At 29.9% G+C, this 5,245-nt stretch overlaps 1 non-coding gene across 1 annotated transcript; it reads left to right on the top strand.

Annotated features, from left to right (window-relative positions):
• The first annotated feature begins 1,170 nt into the window (after window positions 1-1,170).
• Trnat-ugu (transfer RNA threonine (anticodon UGU)) lies at window positions 1,171-1,243 on the top strand. Its single transcript has one exon. It is a non-coding gene; the product is annotated as a tRNA-Thr (tRNA).
• The last annotated feature ends 4,002 nt before the right edge of the window (window positions 1,244-5,245 follow it).

Here is a 5,245-nt window from a genome sequence, read left to right as displayed (position 1 = left end):
AAATGCAGCATTGCAGCATATATGTCATTGGCCGTTGGTTTCAAAATATTCAGTTGCATCATGGCATTTTTTTTTTTTTTTGGCTTATTCTTTGACTCCATGGATATATTTCCATGTCTGTACGGATAACTTAGATTTAAAAAAAAATGACTTGTATCGTATAGATGTTGACTTTTTTTTTTTTTTTTTTTTTTTGACATATTTTATTATGGCATTTCCAAACATATTTATCCAATATCATTGAATTTTTCGTCCAATTCATACAGACATTACAGAATTCACAATTCATTTCATTTGAAAGTAGGGAATGCTGTTTCATTAGGGACTGCCAAAAGTCACCACAGAATTACCTCACCCTATATGTAACACGATGTAACTTTATAGTATAGTAATACAAATCCACTGGATACTTTTTTAGTGTTTTTATTTAATGTAACATGTTTATTCAGCTCGAAAAACATACAGTGTTTACCGATGTATTTAAAATTTTAAATGGCGCTGGCTGGACTCTCCGTTGAACACGGTAAGTTTGGGAAAATGAGTTAAAAATAAAAAACTTTACAAAATACTGTTCGAAACCTACCGAATATATGTCAGCCTGTGTCACGGCAACATATTGAGCGAGTTTCTAACGGTATTTTGTATAGTTTATTTTTTAATTTTTAACTCATTTTCCCAAACTTACCGTGTTCAACGGAGAGTCCGGCGCCATTTTAAATTTTCAAATACATCGGTAAACACTGTATGTTTTTCGAACTGAATAAACATGTTACATTAAATAAACACACTAAAAAAGTATCCAGTTAAGTAGAAAAATAACTTATCTTGCCTTTGATAACATTTATTTGTTATATATTTGTTTTTTGTTTTTGTTTTTGACAAGTTTTTCGAATCTATGTGTATACACACCCCTCAATGCTAGTATTGTGTGTGGACATTAAAATGGGTTGATATGTCTTAAAATATACAAACATTTAAAAAGCAGAAATAGACTCCGAATTTTGCAACGACTTCAGTCGATTTTCTTAAGTTATTTAGAATGCGAGGCAACCGAAGCATGTAGATAAATGTATCGAACATAACTTACTAAACCAGTATGGTCAGCAAGAAGCTGTTAAATTATTCAGTCTAGCAGATTAATATTTTATCTAATGACCGACTCTCGTGTCTGCCTCCATAGCTCAGTGGTTAGAGCACTGGTCTTGTAAACCAGGGGTCGTGAGTTCGATCCTCACTGGGGGCTTTCAGATAAAGCAACTGGATTTTTTAAGATGCAAGTGTGTGTTCGCAATGTATTAAATCGAGACAAACACATTTACTCCATAAAATAACGTTTTAATTGTTCCATTTTCATTTCTCATCGTAAACAACGAATCTCAGTAATTAAAAAGACAAAAGTTATTTGACAATTTAAAATTGTTTAGTTCTTCCTCACTGCAAAATCGTAAAAGGGGTATTGAGAAGTCAGCGCCCACGAGGAAGGGAACTCTGATCTGCAAATAGTGCCTGCGCAGTCCTAGGTGTGTCAGAAATTTCGTGAAAAATATTGAATAATTCCACCCTGTCTTTCTAAGCTTATAACTCCTCGAAAAATTTAATTCAAGCCCTCATTTTCTTTTTTCAATTAAAGGAGCAAGGACCAAGGTTTCATTAAAAAAAAAAAAAACAACGTGTTTTTTTTTAAAAAAAAAAGGTTTTAAACTTCGGACTTTACAGGTAAATTTCTAAAAAAAAACACTACTTTTTTTGTTTTAAATTTGAATATATTATTTATTGCTCTTTTATTTTCAATTTGTGATATATAACACTTTGGTGAGTAAATTAATTATTTACTTTTTAATAGACATTTCAAAATTGGGAGGCGTGAATTAATTCGACCCCCTGTATTTCCAAGCTTGTAACTACTCGAAAAATGTAATTCAAGCCCTATTTTTTTTTCAATTAAAGGAGCAAGGACCAAGGTTTCATTTAAAAAAAACAAAAGAAAAAACAAACAACGTGGTTTTTAAAAAAAAAGTTTTAAACTTCGGACTTTACATGTAAATTTCTAAAAAAACACTTTTTTGTTTTAATTTGAATATATTATTCATTGATCTTTTATCTTCAATTTGTGATGTATAAAATTTTGGTGAGTAAATTAATTATTTACTTTTTAATAGACACTTGAAAATGGGGGGGGGCGTGAATTAAAAAAACATTTGTCTAAAATATTATATTCGGTTTATTGGAAAGAGAATAAAATTTTACATTGACCCTGAAAATATCGTAAAAATAGAATCAATAGAAAAATTTTGATAGATTTTTAAAGTTTAAAAATTGAAAAATACTGAGCTCGTAAAATTCAATTAATTTCATTACTGTTTTTTTTAAAATAAAAAAAATATATTTCTATTACTTTTAAAACAACTTTAATAGTTTATTTTGGAAGTATAACCCATAAAGAAAATAAACAACTCACGTTTAAAAGAGAAATTACGAGTTTTTTATATATATATATATATATATATATATATATATATATATATATATATATATATATATATATATATATATATATATATATATATATTTTATTCGCAGTTTCGTGTTAGGGGTGTCAAAAATTCCTACAAAAACTCTGATACACCCAGCTCAGCCCATCGGCATTCCCCGGTAAGGGCGCCTCATCTATTACAGGGAGACCAAAAAAAACAGAGGACATTCAATTATTTTTTTTTGAGCATTTCCCAGTCAACGGAGAAAAAAAGGGCAAAGACCCTAGTGTTTTGATGTGATGTTTTGAATATAATAAACTAGTTATGACCAAAGTTTCATTTCATTCGGACAAAACACTAAGAAACGGGGCCTTATTAGAGTTGGGGTCTGTTTTTTTTTGGGGGGGGGGCACACTGTAGCAATCAACTAACCCAAAGAGAGAAGGCAAAGACTGAGAAGATGGACCTCCTAGAACTGCTCAGAACTAAACTCCCACTGCAAAATCAACAGGGAGCGGATCATTACAGGAATGGACTAATCTCTGTTGATTTGGGGAGGGGAGTGAGAAGGTTAAAAACCTCTAGCCAAAGCAGTTTAATTCATTGTACGCTTCTATCATGAAGACCGAAAAATCGAATGAGGCCGCGACTGAATGAAAATTGCCACCATGCGTAAAAGTTCTGATCTGTTTCTTTTCCGTCTTGAGATATCAGAATATAAGTAAAAAAGTAATATGTTTATTTACTTATATGAATTATGTTTATTTAGTGAAATAATTTTTTTTTTGTTTGTTTTTTGTTGTTTTTTGTTTTGTTTTGTTTTTTGTTTTTTGTTTTGTTTTGTTTTTCAGACGTATAACTTTCTATTCGACAATTCAAATGTTTCCAACTGTCTTTCAATTTTTCCTAAACTTAGTTTTCAGAAGTACTAGCGGGGGGTGTACCCGGCGTTGCCCGGGTGTTTAGAAGTGTGTGTGCTCGGGCAGGGGGGGGGTAATCAAAACATAAGAATAAGCGAAGTAAATATTTTTAAATATTAAATAGTAAATTATTAAATATTTTATATAAAATAAATGTTAAAACTTTTTTTAAAAAATCGAAAAAAAACACAAACGTAACGTAAGGCAAATGAACGATGTTAAATGTAAAAATCGGAAAAACAAAAACAAAAAAAGAAAACGCGAATGTGATGGGGAAAAAACAGAAAAACGAACGTTAAAACTTCTTTTAAAAAGCTAAAAAAATAAAAACAAAAAAACATAGAACGTGAAAAATGGCTTAAATAACCCTGTTTCAATATTAAACCTTTAAAAATGGGGAAAAAAAAGACATCTCACACCACGATTCGAACCCTTTAGATAATGAGGCCGTGCTCTAATGAACTGAGCTAACACGACGCTGACAAAATAAGGTCGATTTTTTTTATATTTAAACTAAATCATGTTCCGACGTCATTTGCGCATGCGTAGAAGCGAACTTGTCATGAGAGTACGGTTTTTGCTGACTCCTCCATGTAGAAAACTGATGATTTTAGGATGAAGGGATTAATGTTTTTGGCCAATTTTTCGATATTTGTCGGGCGAAGGATCGAGCCAATCTCGTGAAAATCCGTGACCCGTGTCGAAAGTTTTTGCGAGACATACATACATACATACATACATACATACATACATACATACATACATACATACATTTTCGCTTTTATATATATAGATAACTTCCCATTCAATTGTACGGGCAAAAATGATAGGATAAAGATAGGGGCATATAGTTTTGAAAGCCGATTTATAGGCACTGCCAACCGAATGTGAAAAAAAAGAACGCATGATTCCGTGACGTGAGACTTGTGTTAACTATACGAACTATGGAAAAGCAGAAATGATTTAATGATTTTTATAAATCTTTGTTTATCTTCTTCAAAGTGCAATTAATAATTAATATTTGTTATAATTTAGTTAGGTTTTAAGATTTACACAGTTTAATGATTAATAATATTATAAACATTTGTATATTAAATATGAAATATGGTTTTACTGAATGTTCATTTAGTTAATTATCGGCTTCTATACTTTGTAAAAAGACACAAAAAAAATATGAGAGCCGTCTATAAAATGCTTAATATTTGTGCAATAATATTTTTTAATCGGTTTTAATTTGGCGATCAAATAGCTGACAAGAGTCATGTTTATATTAAAACTTAATATTTAAAAAAAATTTAAACACAATTAATTCGAAAATCTATGTTAATACGGGACATTTTTAAATAATGGAATTTTAATCGTTTTAATTTTTTTTTAAATTATTAATTTTTAGGAAGTTTATTTTTCTTGGCAATTCAACTGATTATAGTATATATTAATTAGAAAAAAAACGCTATTTAAAAAAAAACATAATAATATTAAAATTATATCATTTTTTTTTAATTGCAACTTCAAGTAAGTTTTGTTCAAGACGTGTATTTAAATTTAAAAAAATAAATATTGTTTAGTTATTTGAAATCTTATGTTTAATAATAAACAGAAATTTCGATAGATTTAAATATATTTTGTTCAAATTTCGAAAAAAAATAAATAGGGGGACCTTATAACGGAGAGAAACACCACATATTGTTCACAGACAAATCTTGTGGAAGGCATTAAATTTGATCACGTGCCATCGGTATTGTGTCCATATTTTTGATCCGTATAATAAAGTGGTTAACACATCAGAATTGTACAGATTGACTTTAGTTTCAAGTCTAATCCCACGCTCGTCTCACAGTCGATGCCTAA

The sequence above is a fragment of the Euprymna scolopes genome, chromosome 3 (genome assembly GCF_053919585.1).
Source record: "Euprymna scolopes isolate OS-2025 chromosome 3, ASM5391958v1, whole genome shotgun sequence".
In the NCBI taxonomy this organism is placed as follows: Eukaryota; Metazoa; Mollusca; class Cephalopoda; order Sepiida; family Sepiolidae; genus Euprymna; species Euprymna scolopes.
Note: the sequence above shows the minus strand (reverse complement) of the source record. Positions and strands in the feature narration are given on the sequence as shown.